Source organism: Stegostoma tigrinum, chromosome 16 (assembly GCF_030684315.1).
Source record: "Stegostoma tigrinum isolate sSteTig4 chromosome 16, sSteTig4.hap1, whole genome shotgun sequence".
NCBI lineage: Eukaryota > Metazoa > Chordata > Chondrichthyes > Orectolobiformes > Stegostomatidae > Stegostoma > Stegostoma tigrinum.
This window is the reverse complement of record NC_081369.1, coordinates 29,077,472-29,096,194: the sequence shown is the minus strand read 5'-3', so window position 1 is coordinate 29,096,194 and position 18,723 is coordinate 29,077,472. Positions and strand designations below refer to the sequence as shown.

The 18,723-nt window shown below is 45.9% G+C and overlaps 2 protein-coding genes across 7 annotated transcripts in view; both read right to left on the bottom strand.

Moving 5' to 3' along the window:
* LOC125459639 (uncharacterized) overlaps window positions 1-18,723 on the bottom strand; it is a 496,378-nt gene that overhangs the window by 245,163 nt on the left and 232,492 nt on the right. The window lies entirely within an intron of this gene.
* The window catches only part of LOC125459640 (uncharacterized), a 36,937-nt gene that overhangs the window by 8,649 nt on the left and 9,565 nt on the right, over window positions 1-18,723 (bottom strand). The gene's annotated exons all lie outside the window — the stretch shown is intronic.

Below are 18,723 nucleotides of genomic sequence, written 5' to 3'. Positions count from 1 at the left end.
TGCTTCATTGACAGTTACTAATTCCAATGATATTAACTGGTAAACAACTTATGGCACTACACTTAGATCATTTTTTATCTTACTACAGAGAGCTGCTGAACCTGCACTTGAAGGTCAGTCAGAGCGGTAGGTACTTCTCTAGCTTATCAGGTTACTGCTGTATTCTGAAAGGCACATTGCCTACTAATCTTTTTTTGCAGAGGTCTGAGGGTTCGTGATTTATGTTGCTCTAGCAGAATTAATAAAGTCCGCAGCCTATAAGCCATTTTATGTTGCTAACTTGCATTGAGAAGTCATCTTGTGCCTGTATCCAAGTTTCAGACTCTCACCACCAGATACTGACAGAACTCCACTAGGGTTATCTAAGGGTTTACAAAACTAAGATGTTAGCCCGAAATTATATCTGGTCACCAGGATTGGATGCCAACATAGCCATGTAAGTAAGGCAGTGCACAGAGCGCCAACAAGAACAAAACTGTCACCAGCAGCTCCCCAACATTCAACCATGCAAGCCCTTTTGTTGTCTCAATGTTCTTAATCATTTTAGTCGCCCACTCCAAGTAGTTGGACATGCATAGAGTTTATTCATCAAACAGAGGGAACTAAAATTGGAAACTGCAAGCATATCTTACAATACACAGACTTGTAGGAGCGTTGGTCACAGATAACAGGCCATCTTTTACAAGCAGGAAATTTGAGTATTTACTTAAGTCAAACCGTATTTGACACATAAAGGCAGCTCCATACCGTCTATCAACCATTAGTCTGGCAGAAACAGTAGTTCAAACTTTGCAGACAGGTTTAAAGAAACAGCCTACAGATTCATTAGATACTAAACTTTTCCAGTTCCTACTTGACTATAGGACAACCGCTCATACAACTACAGGGATAGCTCAAGCAGAGATACTGGGAACTGCAGATGCTGGAGAATTCCAAGATAATAAAATGTGAGGCTGGATGAACACAGCAGGCCAAGCAGCATCTCAGGAGCACAAAAGCTGACGTTTCGGGCCTAGACCCTTCATCAGAGAGGGGGATGGGGAGAGGGAACTGGAATAAATAGGGAGATGCGGACCGAAGATGGAGAGTAAAGAAGATAGGTGGAGAGAGTATAGGTGGGGAGGTAGGGAGGGGATAGGTCAGTCCAGAGAAGACGGACAGGTCAAGGAGGTGGGATGAGGTTAGTAGGTAGATGGGGGTGCGAGGAAGGGATGGGTGAGAGGAAGAACCGGTTAGGGAGGCAGAGACAGGTTGGACTGGTTTTGGGATGCAGTGGGTTGGGGGGGGGGGGGGGGGGGGAAGAGCTGGGATGGTTGTGTGGTGCAGTGGGGGGAGGGGACGAACTGAGCTGACCAATGTAGAGAAAGCCACACCGGGTACAGTGGATGCAGTATACCACATTGGCAGATGTGCAGGTGAACCTCTGCTTAATGTGGAATGTCATCTTGGGGCCTGGGACATCTGCCAATGTGGTATACTGCATCCACTGTACCCGGTGTGGCTTCCTCTACATTGGGGAAACCAAGCGGAGGCTTGGAGACCGCTTTGCAGAACACCTCCGCTCAGTTCGCAACAAACAACTGCACCTCCCAGTCGCAAACCATTTCCACTCCCCCTCCCATTCTTTAGATGACATGTCCATCATGGGCCTCCTGCAGTGCCACAATGATGCCACCCGAAGGTTGCAGGAACAGCAACTCATATTCCGCCTGGGAACCCTGCAGCCATATGGTATCAATGTGGACTTCACCAGTTTCAAAATCTCCCCTTCCCCAACTGCATCCCTAAACCAGCCCAGTTCATCCCCTCCCCCCCACTGCACCACACAACCAGCCCAGCTCTTCCCCCCCCCCCACCCACTGCATCCCAAAACCAGTCCAACCTGTCTCTGCCTCCCTAACCGGTTCTTCCTCTCACCCATCCCTTCCTCCCACCCCAAGCCGCACCCCCATCTACCTACTAACCTCATCCCACCTCCTTGACCTGTCCGTCTTCCCTGGACTGACCTATCCCCTCCCTACCTATACTCTCTCCACCTATCTTCTTTACTCTCCATCTTCGGTCCGCCTCCCCCTCTCTCCCTATTTATTCCAGTTTCCTCTCCCCATCCCCCTCTCTGATGAAGGGTCTAGGCCCAAAACGTCAGCTTTTCTGCTCCTGAGATGCTGCTTGGCCTGCTGTGTTCATCCAGCCTCACATTTTATTATCTTGGGATAGCTCAAGCAGAGTTGCTTGTGGAGAGAAAACTCTGCAACAGATTAAATATAATCTTCCTGGACCTGGTGTGGGAAGGTCTGTGGGGAACAGTGGAACGCCAATGCCAGGCACAAGACTCCACCAAGCAAGAGAGACAGTTTACTTCAGGGGACAAAGTTTAATGAGAATGGCCCTGCATGGTTGAACACAGCAGGCCAGGCATCATCAGAGGAGCAGAAACGCTAACGTTTCAGATCTGGACCCTTCTTCAGAACAAAGAGGAGTCCAGACCCGAAATGTCAGTTTTTCTGTTCCTCTGATACTGCCTGGCCTGCTGTGTTCATCCAGCTCTCCAACTTGTTATCTCAGACTACAGCATTGGCAGTTACTACTGTCTCTGACAGCCACATCTGATGCGAGGTCAGTTACATTTAAGTTCAGGTAGAGGCGACAGTATTGAACAAGCCCACGGATCGTATGAAAGTTGAAAACTTGGAAATGGTGTGGGAGCAAAATTTGTACAACTTCTCAAAAGCCTTTCCAATTATTCCAGAACCCTTGGGTTCTCCCTCTCTATCAAGCATCAAAGGAACCTCAGAATCTGAGATGGACATTGCAGATGTGGTCGCCTTGGCACCTTTGTTACCTGAAGCGAATGAGCTTCTTCTGTGACCTCTGGGCACACACAGAGTGAGCTACTGCGTGTTGAACACTGCCCATGGCAGAGGTGGAGTTGGAGGGACCTAACCCAGTGCTAAAATGCCCCAGGAGAAGCTACAAGAAAAAGAATGTACCTCTGTCTTCAGACTCAGGCAGGGAGGATGTAACCTCAGAGAATATGTGGTCCTTGACCAGAGTTGTTAATCTGGTCCAATCAAGGGACCCTAACTGATAGATAAAAACATGAGTGTCAGGCACCTCGTTCACTCTGTGAGCTGGATCACTATCAAGGGCTCTCCTCGTGTAAATAAAGGATGGCTTTGGTGATGTGATATCAGCCTATGTGAAGTTACTTCACAGGGAAAGACCACTTGGGCCCTTAAAAAGTCCTTTAAACAGCAATGAAAGATACAACCATCTGAATTTAGAAGCGATGGTCAAGGGTAGACTGTTAGCCAAGATAGTTTTACTTTTTTGAATTGAATGGGACATGGTTCTTTTGTTCAAAGCTTCCTATGAAGGCTGGTGCATCTGTCAATGTTGCATTGTAGCGAAATGTCAGATTGGTGACATTTCTGAAGTGGAGTTTGAATCCAGACTTCTCAACAAGTGCTTTCAAACTGAGCTGTGTAAATACTTGAATGATCAATATTGGGTGATGACAGAGTTTACAGATTACATTTTCCTATGTTCACTGCTTAAAGGTAAATCACTTACACGGCCTGGATCTCCAGCACGGGTTGGGCAGGCAGATCAGCCTGAATTTACCCCAGCTGAAACGGGCATTGAACTGTTGATACCAATCCGATCCTCACCAGGTGTACAACCTTAAGCCAACCAGCCTCAACTGAGTCCGTGTTGCTATGGCAATATATATTTTTATGCACGCATTGTATCCTGGAGCTATGGGTAGTGATGGTACAGGCTCCAATTTCTTTCCATCATACGAAAAAACATCAGGACTGTCTCCCACTCTTACCACTGCAATTGTTGAAAGGATTCCTAAGCGATACTCAATTTGGTTGGCCATGTTATGAAAATACCTCCCTCAGTCATTAAGTTGTCATTGAATCCTGTTTCTGGCTCAAAATCACATAATCCATTGTGTCACTGGACCTCCTGCTACATGACATCTACCTCTGCATGAATGGCAAACCTTAAATGGAACAAGCAAAGTTAATCAATTTGCTACAAATTTCTAATCCTTTAGGTGCATTTTTCCTAAAGTCGCCAGCAATGTGTATCAGTTTGAGAGAAGCGGGAGAGGGATGGAGGGGCTATGGGCACTGTGCCATCATAAACTGGAATGCAGGTACCCTACAATTGGAACAGATACAAGCTGGGGCAGATTAGATGGATTTGCAAGTTTCTGGCAGTTGTGCCATTTAACATGGAACTTGTTTGGCTTAAAAGACCTTGGATTTACCTTGTGTACATAATTCCTTCTCCTTTCCTCAGTGTCCACTAAAATTAGGCAGTCTGGGTACCCAAAACAGAACCTGACTTTCCAACTACTGCTTTAGCTGACCAATACGCATTTACTTTAATCATATATTTACATGGGATAGACGTAATGCTATTATAAATACATTTTTTTTAAAAAAGGGTGAGTAAAAGTATGTCAGATTCTTCACACAATGATTGACAAGTGAAGGGCCCAGACGAACATACAAAGATAACCAATAAAATATAGACATCAGCACAGTAAGTTTTATATCTTCATTTACATAAAGAAGTGTTTAGTTACATCACGGCACTTTTCATAACTGATGCATTTGATCAGTGACATTCATTTCCCACAAATACTTCTGCTTTCTAATATTATGTAACACTTTTCTCTTGAGATTGATTACAGATTTACCTACATGAAACATAGCAGTCACAGCAACGTGTGTGACCCTGAATTTTAACAGGTCTACATTTTTAGGTTACAGAGGTAGCTATAGATTTATAAATTGTTAGCTCCAATATGGCCACAAACTTATGACTCCATCAATCATCAGAAACAAATATGAGCACTGTAATTCTGCCAGTCTCATCTTCCTTCTGACATGGGGAAGTAGGTTGTCTCTCTCTAAAAGGGCAAGCATTTATTTTGAGAGATATTTTACCGTAAAAAAAAAGCACTTGTAAATCATAAATCAGAAAACAATGTTTCCTTTTATAAAATAATTATTAGAATAGAACAAGAAATCCAACATTATATCAATAAGATAAAAGAGCATGAGCTGTTTGCTTCACAATTCCCTACCACTAGCTGTAATCCAATACAATGCAGTCACCTTCACTGCCAAACAGCTAAATAACAATAGAATATAAAATATAAATACATAAAATGTGTTCTGAATGTCAGCATAAAAAGAAGAATAAAGAATACAGCAAAATAAGTTGAATAAATTACTGTCTGCGAAGGCTGCTTCAGGATAAAGGCTTACTATCAAGGGGAAACATGAATGATTGCTGTGGGGTCAGGAGACAGGAAGTGCACCACTGTGTACTGTAAATTAAACTAATCTATAAAAAGAACTGGCAAACATAAACAAAACAGGATGCTTACTCATCAAATGCCCAGTTCAGGACATCTTACTGCTTCTCTTTAGGTTAAAATACATTATTAGATGCACTAAGTCAGAATAAAGCAAACAATTATTCCCACCTTGTTTTCAAACACAAAGTGGTAAATATTTTAGGAGAACTTTAGTGAGGTATACATAAGTTAACAATAGGATGAGAAAAGTTCTGACGATATTATATTATTTATTAGTAATAAAGGTAAGAGATGGATGTACATGGAGGTATGTGGAAGTTACAGCCTCAGTATTTACCCTCCCTGCATGGAATTACATTTTCCCAGCCCACTTCCTCATCTCACCACCACATCCAATCTAATCTTAAATGTCAAGTTAGGGCAGAAGCTTCCCCTTCTCAGGATGGTGGGCTTGAAGACAGGCAGACCAGGAAAATACTGAGGTGCCATGCAGGGATAGCTGTCACAGAGAGTTCCTGCACAGACGAAGTTACCCAACAGTGTGTAGGGAGACAGGTAGGAACACAATGCAGACACCCTGGTAGTAGGTTGTAATAAAGTAGCAAAACATTGAGCCAGAACAGGGGTTAATAGCACAATAGGCTGTGCTGGGATTGCTGTTTGATATGTACCTAGCAATTTCCCAGCAGCGAGCAAGGAGATAGAATGCCTGTCCATGGAACTGCAGGTAGGCAGTCAGTTAATATGTGAACGTACTTTAGGTAAAAGCAAATTTTGAACTTGCTTGGGCTCTGAAATAAAACTAGAAAGTACTATCAAAGCCCAGCAGCATCTGAAAGCAACACATGAAAACAAGATGCAGAATGGCCTCATTGTAGCAAATCTAAGACCCCAATTATGTGTAATTTAGGTGCCCTCTACAATTTTACCAGTGGTGAAAGAGACCTGAACAAATTCCCTGCAGTAATCCAAGGGGCCATGTCCTAGCTGCAGTCACAAATCCCACACCTACAGGCCAAACAAATTCTGCTTCAATTCAAGAGGCCTACCTGCTTGGAGCCCAGGAGTTTTCATTTTAAACAAACTCTTCTGAGGATGACTCCACATTGAGATGCCCTCTTGATTTAACAACCTACCTCAGCAGTACATACTCTTCCACCTCACTGGTTGGAGCTGTTGAGGGTTCAGAACTGCAGGCCCTCTGATTGGACCAGCATAACCAAAAGCTACACCCACACTTCCACCTTAATTGATATAGAAGCAGCCAATTAGGAGGCTACCTCCAGACATAGCCCCCGCGTTGGCCTCACCATCAGCAAATGCAGGCTCAGAATTTCCATTTGGTCCTGAATCCAGCAGTAAAATACAACCCAAGGTTACTCTTTCAACCACTAATCCTTGAATGAATTCCACAGCTTCATAACTCTAAAGGATTTTATCCGGCTCACTATTCCAATTCTCTGAATTTTATTCTTGTACGTGTGGCTCCTCTTTCTAGATTCCTCAACTAATGGAAACAGGCTGCTTCTATCTGTCATATGCTCTCTTTCAAAATTTCAAACACATCTATCATAATATGCATAATCTATTATTCATAGAAAATATGACTCCATTTTTCAATTCTTTATTTTTATTCTCTCATGGCATAGAGCGTCCCAATAAGTCTGTACTGCACACTCTGTAATTACCAAATATTCTACTTATAGTGTGAAGTCTAATACTGTAACTGCTGAAGTTTTGAGGTTTTATATAGACTGTTCATTATGTCTTGGATCTTATTCCATATACCATTTGTGATAATTTTAAAATAGTTTTATGCCCTTTTATGCCCTGAAACCTTTTATACTCAATTCCCTCTGCTCTTACAAAGCAGAATCTACTTCTATACAAAGAGATTACTAAATTCCACAAGATTAGCCTTTATTCATTCTGTTCATTCTTGAATTTCAGAATAAAAGTGTATTGAGTATAGGATTCAGTGAGAGTAGAGCTAAAATCTACCCCAAAATGTTATACCCGTTTTCAGAGGCTGGGAAGATGCATCTGTTTTATACTCGTACAGAATGCGCTGAAGGAAACAATGGCCAAGGATCAAATGAGGCCATTTGCTGTCGGGGGAATAGATTTCATAAAGATCTCGGATTTGTGGTATCATGCAGGTTGAACAGCCCCATCACAATTGCTGGCAATAGTTATGTAATGAAGAAGGCAATTGGGATTAATAGGTTGAATTATTTGAATTAACTGGGTACATATAAAGGGAGATAGGTGGAACTGGGGTGTGGAAAAAGTTGTCAGACTAAGTCATAAATAAACTATCTATCTATAAAACAAAATGAGTGGCTGGTTTGGATCTGAATTGATATAATTAGAGAGAATGGTTCCCCAAAGACGAAGGTGAGAAACTAAGATTTATTCCCAGATAGAAGGTTGTAATATTACTTTGCACACGGTTTCAGCTATTCCCTTCCAATGTATTGAGATATGGCTTCTATTGGTGTTTTGTGAAGTTGAAGCTTATGGCCAATGGAAAATGAAGCAGATATATGGAAATTGTTTGTGATTTAAATGAAACAAAAACAAGATATTGACTTATCACCTGCAATTAGAAGCAAGGTCAGGTATAAATTATTCTCAGAACTAGAAAGAAACTAGAACCATTATACATTATAATAAAATGTGAGGCTGGATGAACACAGCAGGCCAAGCAGCATCTCAGGAGCACAAAAGCTGACGTTTCGGGCCTAGACCCTTCATCAGAGAGGGGGATGGGGGGAGGGAACTGGAATAAATAGGGAGAGAGGGGGAGGCGGACCGAAGATGGAGAGTAAAGAAGATAGGTGGAGAGGGTGTAGGTGGGGAGGTAGGGAGGGGATAGGTCAGTCCAGGAAGACGGACAGGTCAAGGAGGTGGGATGAGGTTAGTAGGTAGCTGGGGGTGCGGCTTGGGGTGGGAGGAAGGGATGGGTGAGAGGAAGAACCGGTTAGGGAGGCAGAGACAGGTTGGACTGGTTTTGGGATGCAGTGGGTGGGGGGGAAGAGCTGGGCTGGTTGTGTGGTGCAGTGGGGGGAGGGGATGAACTGGGTTGGTTTAGGGATGCAGTGGGGGAAGGGGAGATTTTGAAACTGGTGAGGTCCACATTGATACCATATGGCTGCAGGGTTCCCAGGCGGAATATGAGTTGCTGTTCCTGCAACCTTCGGGTGGCATCATTGTGGCAGTGCAGGAGGCCCATGATGGACATGTCATCAAGAGAATGGGAGGGGGAGTGGAAATGGTTTGCGACTGGGAGGTGCAGTTGTTTGTTGCGAACTGAGCGGAGGTGTTCTGCAAAGCGGTCCCCAAGCCTCCGCTTGGTTTCCCCAATGTAGAGGAAGCTGCACCGGGTACAGTGGATGCAGTATACCACATTGGCAGATGTGCAGGTGAACCTCTGCTTAATGTGGAATGTCATCTTGGGGCCTGGGATGGGGGTGAGGGAGGAGGTGTGGGGACAAGTGTAGCATTTCCTGCGGTTGCAGGGGAAGGTGCCGGGTGTGGTGGGGTTGGAGGGCAGTGTGGAGCGAACAAGGGAGTCACGGAGAGAGTGGTCTCTCCGGAAAGCAGACAGGGGAGGGGATGGAAAAATGTCTTGGGTGGTGGGGTCGGATTGTAAATGGCGGAAGTGTCGGAGGATAATGCGTTGTATCCGGAGGTTGGTAGGGTGGTGTGTGAGAACGAGGGGGATCCTCTTGGGGCGGTTGTGGTGGGGGCGGGGTGTGAGGGATGTGTCGCGGGAAATGCGGGAGACGCGGTCAAGGGCGTTCTCAATCACTGTGGGGGGAAAGTTGCGGTCCTTAAAGAACTTGGACATCTGGGATGTGCGGGAGTGGAATGTCTTGTCGTGGGAGCAGATGCGGCGGAGGCGGAGGAATTGGGAATAGGGGATGGAATTTTTGCAGGAGGGTGGGTGGGAGGAGGTGTATTCTAGGTAGCTGTGGGAGTCGGTGGGCTTGAAATGGACATCAGTTACAAGCTGGTTGCCTGAGATGGAGACTGAGAGGTCCAGGAAGGTGAGGGATGTGCTGGAGATGGCCCAGGTGAACTGAAGGTTGGGGTGGAAGGTGTTGGTGAAGTGGATGAACTGTTCGAGCTCCTCTGGGGAGCAAGAGGCGGCGCCAATACAGTCATCAATGTACCGGAGGAAGAGGTGGGGTTTGGGGCCTGTGTAGGTGCGGAAGATGGACTGTTCCACGTAACCTACAAAGAGGCAGGCATAGCTGGGGCCCATGCGGGTGCCCATGGCCACCCCCTTAGTCTGTAGGAAGTGGGAGGAGTCAAAAGAGAAGTTGTTGAGTGTGAGGACGAGTTCCGCTAGGCGGATGAGAGTGTCGGTGGAGGGGGCCTGGTTGGGCCTGCGGGACAGGAAGAAGCGGAGGGCCTTGAGGCCATCTCCATGCGGAATGCAGGTGTACAGGGACTGGACGTCCATGGTGAATATGAGGTGTTGGGGGCCAGGGAATTGGAAGTCCTGGAGGAGGTGGAGGGCGTGGGTGGTGTCACGGACATAGGTGGGGAGTTCCTGGACCAAAGGGGAGAAAATGGAGTCCAGATAGGTGGAGATGAGTTCGGTGGGGCAGGAGCAGGCTGAGACGATGGGTCGACCAGGGCAGGCAGGTTTGTGGATTTTGGGAAGGAGATAGAAACGGGCCGTGCGGGGTTGGGGAACAATGAGGTTGGAGGCTGTGGGTGGGAGGTCCCCTGAGGTGATGAGGTCATGAATGGTGTTGGAGATGATGGTTTGGTGCTCGGGTGTGGGGTCATGATCGAGGAGGCGGTAGGAGGTGGTGTCGGAGAGTTGGCGTCTGGCCTCGGCGATGTAGAGGTCAGTACGCCATACTACCACTGCGCCACCCTTGTCTGCGGGTTTGATGGTGAGGTTGGGGTTGGAGCGGAGGGAGCGGAGGGCTGCCCGTTCTGCGGGGGAGAGGTTGGAGTGGGTGAGAGGGGTGGAGAGGTTGAGGCGGTTGATGTCTCGACGGCAGTTGGAGATGAAGAGGTCGAGGGAGGGTAGGAGGCCTGGGGGTGGTGTCCAGGAGGAGGACTTGTGTTGGAAGCGGGTGAAGGGGTCAGTGGAAGGAGGGTTGGGTTCCCGGTTGAAGAAGTAGGCATGCAGGCGAAGACGGCGGAAAAACTGCTCTATGTCCGACCGTGACTGGTATTCGTTGATGTGTGGTTGTAGGGGGACAAAGGTGAGCCCCTTGCTCAGGACTGACCGTTCGTCCTCAGTCAGTGGGAGGTCTGGGGGGATGGTGAAGATTCGGCAGGGCTCAGTGTGGCTGTCTTCTCTGGGGTTGCAGGCTGTGGAGGTTGTGGGCGAATCCATCAAACCCGCAGACAAGGGTGGCGCAGTGGTAGTATGGCATACTGACCTCTACATCGCCGAGGCCAGACGCCAACTCTCCGACACCACCTCCTACCGCCTCCTCGATCATGACCCCACACCCGAGCACCAAACCATCATCTCCAACACCATTCATGACCTCATCACCTCAGGGGACCTCCCACCCACAGCCTCCAACCTCATTGTTCCCCAACCCCGCACGGCCCGTTTCTATCTCCTTCCCAAAATCCACAAACCTGCCTGCCCTGGTCGACCCATCGTCTCAGCCTGCTCCTGCCCCACCGAACTCATCTCCACCTATCTGGACTCCATTTTCTCCCCTTTGGTCCAGGAACTCCCCACCTATGTCCGTGACACCACCCACGCCCTCCACCTCCTCCAGGACTTCCAATTCCCTGGCCCCCAACACCTCATATTCACCATGGACGTCCAGTCCCTGTACACCTGCATTCCGCATGGAGATGGCCTCAAGGCCCTCCGCTTCTTCCTGTCCCGCAGGCCCAACCAGGCCCCCTCCACCGACACTCTCATCCGCCTAGCGGAACTCGTCCTCACACTCAACAACTTCTCTTTTGACTCCTCCCACTTCCTACAGACTAAGGGGGTGGCCATGGGCACCCGCATGGGCCCCAGCTATGCCTGCCTCTTTGTAGGTTACGTGGAACAGTCCATCTTCCGCACCTACACAGGCCCCAAACCCCACCTCTTCCTCCGGTACATTGATGACTGTATCGGCGCCGCCTCTTGCTCCCCAGAGGAGCTCGAACAGTTCATCCACTTCACCAACACCTTCCACCCCAACCTTCAGTTCACCTGGGCCATCTCCAGCACATCCCTCACCTTCCTGGACCTCTCAGTCTCCATCTCAGGCAACCAGCTTGTAACTGATGTCCATTTCAAGCCCACCGACTCCCACAGCTACCTAGAATACACCTCCTCCCACCCACCCTCCTGCAAAAATTCCATCCCCTATTCCCAATTCCTCCGCCTCCGCCGCATCTGCTCCCACGACAAGACATTCCACTCCCGCACATCCCAGATGTCCAAGTTCTTTAAGGACCGCAACTTTCCCCCCACAGTGATTGAGAACGCCCTTGACCGCGTCTCCCGCATTTCCCGCGACACATCCCTCACACCCCGCCCCCACCACAACCGCCCCAAGAGGATCCCCCTCGTTCTCACACACCACCCTACCAACCTCCGGATACAACGCATTATCCTCCGACACTTCCGCCATTTACAATCCGACCCCACCACCCAAGACATTTTTCCATCCCCTCCCCTGTCTGCTTTCCGGAGAGACCACTCTCTCCGTGACTCCCTTGTTCGCTCCACACTGCCCTCCAACCCCACCACACCCGGCACCTTCCCCTGCAACCGCAGGAAATGCTACACTTGTCCCCACACCTCCTCCCTCACCCCCATCCCAGGCCCCAAGATGACATTCCACATTAAGCAGAGGTTCACCTGCACATCTGTCAATGTGGTATACTGCATCCACTGTACCCGGTGCAGCTTCCTCTACATTGGGGAAACCAAGCGGAGGCTTGGGGACCGCTTTGCAGAACACCTCCGCTCAGTTCGCAACAAACAACTGCACCTCCCAGTCGCAAACCATTTCCACTCCCCCTCCCATTCTCTTGATGACATGTCCATCATGGGCCTCCTGCACTGCCACAATGATGCCACCCGAAGGTTGCAGGAACAGCAACTCATATTCCGCCTGGGAACCCTGCAGCCATATGGTATCAATGTGGACTTCACCAGTTTCAAAATCTCCCCTTCCCCCACTGCATCCCTAAACCAACCCAGTTCATCCCCTCCCCCCACTGCACCACACAACCAGCCCAGCTCTTCCCCCCCACCCACTGCATCCCAAAACCAGTCCAACCTGTCTCTGCCTCCCTAACCGGTTCTTCCTCTCACCCATCCCTTCCTCCCACCCCAAGCCGCACCCCCCGCTACCTACTAACCTCATCCCACCTCCTTGACCTGTCCGTCTTCCCTGGACTGACCTATCCCCTCCCTACCTCCCCACCTACACCCTCTCCACCTATCTTCTTTACGCTCCATCTTCGGTCCGCCTCCCCCTCTCTCCCTATTTATTCCAGTTCCCTCCCCCCATCCCCCTCTCTGATGAAGGGTCTAGGCCCGAAACGTCAGCTTTTGTGCTCCTGAGATGCTGCTTGGCCTGCTGTGTTCATCCAGCCTCACATTTTATTATCTTGGAATCTCCAGCATCTGCAGTTCCCATTATCTCTGATACCATTATACATTAGTTCAGGTTTGGAAATTCTAATAAGATTTATGGATAAAAGCTATAAGGATGATGACCTATTAAATGAATTAGGAATATGATTATATTTGATAAACTTAGAAAGCAGGATAGATATTCTTTAGATGATATGATGGAATTCAATTGACCATAAGCAAGATTCCTAAGTCAGCAACTACATTTAAATTATAGGACTGTGTTAAAGTGTAAAGATGGATTGACTCCTAACATTTACTGGAGTTAGATATTTGGACAGAAGTGCATTTTTGGAATAGATGTGATAAGGATTAAAATTCCTGGAAAAACATTCATTTTCAGTGGCCTTTCTAGCTGAAATGGAATATTCAGCAGTAACACAAAGAATTGAGGTTTCAATGGTAGCAGCCACGCAAGGCCACCTTTGTCTTAATTTTACCAGTTTTAAATTATTATCATAGAATCCCTACAGTGTGGTAACAGGCCCTTTGGCCCAACAAGTCCACACTGCCCTTTAGAGCATCCCAGCCAGACCCATCCCTCAAACCCACCTAATTTACACATCCCTGAACACTATGGGCAATTTAGCATTGCCAATCCACCTAGCCAGCGCATCTTCTGTGACTGTGGGGGGAAACTGAAGCACCCAGAGGAAACCCATGCAAACATGGGGAGAATGTGCAAACTCCATACAGACAGTTGCCTGAGAATGGAATTGAACTCTGGTCCCTGGCACTGTGAGCCACCGTGCCACCCCCTGTTATGTGTGACTTCTGTCATTGATATAAGCACCATGGTGGAGAGACTTTGAAAATTTTTCACTGTACTTTTCATGTGAAAATACACATGAGAATAAATTTCTACTCTATTCTACAAGTGGAATGTGGTAATACAAAAGAGATTCATAACAAAAAGGAGTGAGGGCAGATATTTTGCTGACAATTATAACAGATATCAGGAATTGGTGAACTGTAACAGAAGAATGGACCCAACGAAAGCCCAGAGTATGACCAAAAGCTGTTTTAGATTTCAAAATACCATTACACAATGAGTTGTTCCAAATGGAATAGCAAGGTTTTCAAAATCATGCACAACATGGAGGGTTTAGAAGGAGAAGATGGTGATAGTGATCAGATAGAGGAAACCGTACTAATCACAAGAAAACTCCACCCAGTATTTGTTTTTTTGTCACAGAATCATTCAATTGCACTGTGTTGGACAATGGATGCACATCCATAGCATGTGGAGTGGAATGCTTCAAACAATACCAAGATACAGTAGCTCAGTGGAAGGGGCAGCATGGTGGCTCAGTGGGTAGCACTGCTGCCTCACAGCACCAGGGATCCAGTTTCAATTCCACCCTCGGGTGACTGTCTGTGTGGAGTCTACATGTACTCCCAGTGTCCACATGGGTTTCCTCCAGGTGCTCCAGTTTCCTCCCCCAGTCCAAAAGATGCGCAGGCTAGGTGGGTTGGCCATGCCAAATTGCCTATAATTTTCAGGGATGTGTCAGTTACTTGCATTAGCTATGGGAAATGCAGGGTTACAGGGATAGTGTAGGTGGCTGGTTCTGGGTGGGATGTTGTTTGGAGGGTCAGTGTGCACTAATTGGGCCAAATGGCCTGTTTCTACACTGTACAGAACTTCTATTACTAACTGCTGAAGTAAAGTTAAATAATTTGAGAGTTCTCCCTGCTTAATGCTGGAAGGTGACAACATGCTGAAATCATTCAAAACAAACAAGATTCCCTGTATAATAGCTGGGGAAAACCACTTTGTCAGCACAACGTGTCAAGAGTTGAGCAGGCTACCAGTGAAATAGGCTCACATGGAACAGGACAAGGCAACTTTTTTTTTCTTAGAAGTCATCCGAGTTACAGTTTACACAATTCAAACATTATTGTATTCCTTTAACAAGATGGGGCTCCTCTAATAAAATATTTTGCAAAAATTAAACGGATAAAAATGCTGCCAAAAGAACAGGAAGTATGGATGATGCGTGCGCTGAACTTTTAGAACAGATTTATGATAATTATGTAAAAAATATAAACGAACACTATCACGGCTCCTATTGAGTCTCCCATTAGCCAAAGATTTTAATAAACTTACAGCAATGGATTTGAAGGGACGTGTTTTTTTTAACAAATAAAGATTTTTGTTTATATTATTAATATTACTTTCTGAGCCTTCATTCCAAAGTAGAAGTAAACGTGAAGGTTCTCAGTGCTTTGAAGGTCCGATTTTTTGTTTTAAGGAAGGGTCAAGATGGCATTTGGACAGTGAGCTAAAGATAGCCTAAGGAATCATGCTGTTTCAGCTAAATTACATAACAAGCTTCCTGGCGAGATAATTCCTGCTTATCATTGATTGAGTTTTTGCAACTTACAGATGTTCTGAAGAGCAATTTCTGCAGCAGAGGAATTGTTCCATTTTGGAAGCTTCAGGGCATCTGGACTAGAAAGAAAAGTTCTGCTGTTGTAGAAATCTTTATTTTTCTTGGCATATCAGTAAAAAATGTCAATAAGCAAGTCTGTGAATGTATTTCTCAGGCACTGAAAGAGAATATTTGCAATATCATCATTTCAGTAAGAAATTTTAAAGTGAAGATGGAAGTGATACTTCACTGGGATTTAGTCCCTTTAATGAATATTCCTGGGTAAAAAGGTTGGATAAATATCTTTCTGTTGTATATGATAACATCTTTGCAAATTTCCCATATATATTTTTTATCTGTTTTTATATTTAAGAGTTCTTTTGTTTAAAGTACAATGAAAGCCTCATGCAAACGTCTTTAGTCACAGACACCATAGTAGCCAAATTGAAAAAATATATTATTCATGGTCTATCAAGGTGGGTTTCACACTGGAAAATGGCTTGCTCAATATTACCATCAGCCTGCAGTTTTATCCATATGGCAACTAGATTTAGTCAAACTACAATACTGTACAGCAAAATGAACACAGTGATAGAAAACACAATAATGGAGAAGTGCATAGGGGACCAGCCTGGTGACACTGGCTAATATCCGAACTGATAATAAGAGACCATTTGCAAATAATGAATATAGTAATATGTGTTAAAATATGAATATTGTGGAAATGACACACCACCAGAAAGTTCCTTTAGTAATTGACTGTGTGAAAGAAATGACGCATTAAAGATGAGAGGTTTCAATAAACCCTAACGAACCACCCAAGTCGTAAATTAACAGCTGCCCTGACACAGGCAGTCCCTGTGAAGAAATCATTGCAAACTGTTAAGGGTTATAATCCAAATCAATTGGTTTTAGCAGAAATCCAAAAATTCCTTTGGCAGTGAGCGATCAGCCCCTGACTTGAAAAGAAATTAGAATTACCTCCACATTTTACTGGGCACTTGCATGCCCTGTAACCAGGGAGAAGTGTAGTCAATAAGACTGAGGCTTCAGAGAAAACTCAGTCATACTTCCAGCATCATATAAGACCATGAGAAATAAATTTTAATCAAGCAACTTGGCATATTAATAAAGAGAAGGGCAGAGTGAATCCTTCAGATAAGATTATATGTAGTAGTGGAAGACTTGGTAAACAACTTCTTAGAGTCCATTCCTTGGGGCTAATTGGCACTAATTACACACTTACAGAATCTGAACAAGTCGCAGAAAGAGAGGAAGTGCCATGAAAAGTTATAAGGAACAGATTATGGCAAATGAAGGGCACAGGAAAAGGTAGTTTGCCCCAGAGGCCAACAAGGGAACGTTGGCACCAAAGTAACCCATATGCCAGTGAATGAAGAAATACCACCACTATAGGGAGAGCAAGGAAGATCACTGGGGAAAAAAACTCAAATTATTGGCCACATGTGCAGGATAAATGACAGGAGGTAAAATTCACAAATTGACAAAACAAGGTAAAGATGTGGAAAGCAAGAAAACAGTGCAGAGTCCTGAAAATGAGCTGAGGAAATGTGGTAATAATGGGAACTGCAGGTGCTGGAAAATCCAAGATAACAAAGTGTGAAGCTGGATGAACATAGCAGGCCAAGCAGCATCTCAGGAGCACAAAAGCTGACGTTTCGGGCCTAGACCCTTCATCAGAGAGGGGCATGGGGAGAGGGTTCTGGAATAAATAGGGAGAGAGGGGGAGGCGGACCGAAGATGGAGAGAAAAGAAGATAGGTGGAGAGGAGAGTATAGGTGGGGAGGTTGGGAGGAGATAGGTCAGTCCAGGAAAGATGGACTGGTCAAGGAGGCGGGATGAGTTAGTAGGTAGGAAGTGGAGGTGCGGCTTGAGGTGGGAGGAAAGGAGGGGTGGGAGGAAAGGAGGGGTGAGAGGAGCTCGTCCCCTCCACCCACTGCATCCCAAAACCAGCCCAGTCTGTCTCCGCCTCCCTAACCAGTTCTTCCTCTCACCCATCCCTTCCTCCCACCTCAAGCCGCACCTCCATTTCCTACCTACTACCTCATCCCGCCTCCTTGACCTATCCGTCTTCCCTGGACTGGCCTATCCCCTCCCCACCTCCCCACCTATACTCTCCTCTCCAGCTATCTTCTTTTCTCTCCATCTTCGGTCCACCTCCCCCTCTCTCCCTATTTATCCCAGAACCCTCTCCCCATGCCCCTCTCTGATGAAGGGTCTAGGCCCGAAACATCAGCTTTTGTGCTCCTGAGATGCTGCTTGGCCTGCTGTGTTCATCCAGCTTCACACTTTGTTATCTGAGGAAATGTGGTCATAAGTTAATAAGAACAAGGAGTATGCTGAGAAGCCCTTATGATTGAGAAATATTAGTGGCTACCAGCAAATTAGAAGATAAGTTACTGAAGGATGCCAAAGAGAAGTTGGAAAAAAAATTATTTTACACACCAAAGTACCAGGCAGGGGACAGTCAGTCTTATCATACAGATGGGTATGAACAGGCAAAGTGCTCTCTTATGGGACATAAAAGGCTGTAATCAAACTAGTGGCTCAGTGTTTTTAAGAGAAAGTTGGTGACCAAGATGCTCAAGTAGATTCCCCCGCTGCAGGAAAAATGACATTGAAGATGATAGTTTTTTTGACAACATGCCACAGCAAATGCTAGGCTCCTGATTAGTAACATGATCAAAGGTTACCAGTTGAGTAACATATCAGCCATGACCGAATGGTTGAGAGGAATCAATGGGCCGAATGGCCCAATTCTGCACCTATATCTCCTGTTTTTACAGTGTAATGCAAGTCAATTGATATAAAAGCTTTGCTTTTGCTGGGTGGAAAATTTGAAATGGAAGTTTTTTTTATGAAACCATATGAAGGAATAGGTATTACAGAAGTGAAACTATAAAATTAAACAAGCGTATTCATGGGTTCAATGGTGCACTGAATTACAGTATTTCTTCGGAAGGTCTGTCTTGCAGAAAGTAGCTGGCATTCAGCTTAAAGTGAGCCATGTAATATTTCACTTGTATCATACAGAAGCTGGCCAACATTCTTACGACGTACATTAATGATTTTTTGGCTGAAAGTTCTACTGCATTTTAATGGTAGAGCCCTGGTTAGTGTTGCAGAAAAAAGAGAGCTAGGAATTCAGGTACATAATTCTTTAAAATTTGTGTCACAGGTTGACAGGGTAGTTAAGAAGGCATTTAGCATGCTTGCCTTCATTGCTCAAACCTGAGTATAGGAATTGGGACATTACATTGAAGTCGTACAGGACGTTTTTGGGCCCTTTTCTCAAGTAGTGTGTGCAGTTCTGGTCGCCCTGCTATAGGAAGGACAATATTAAATTGGAG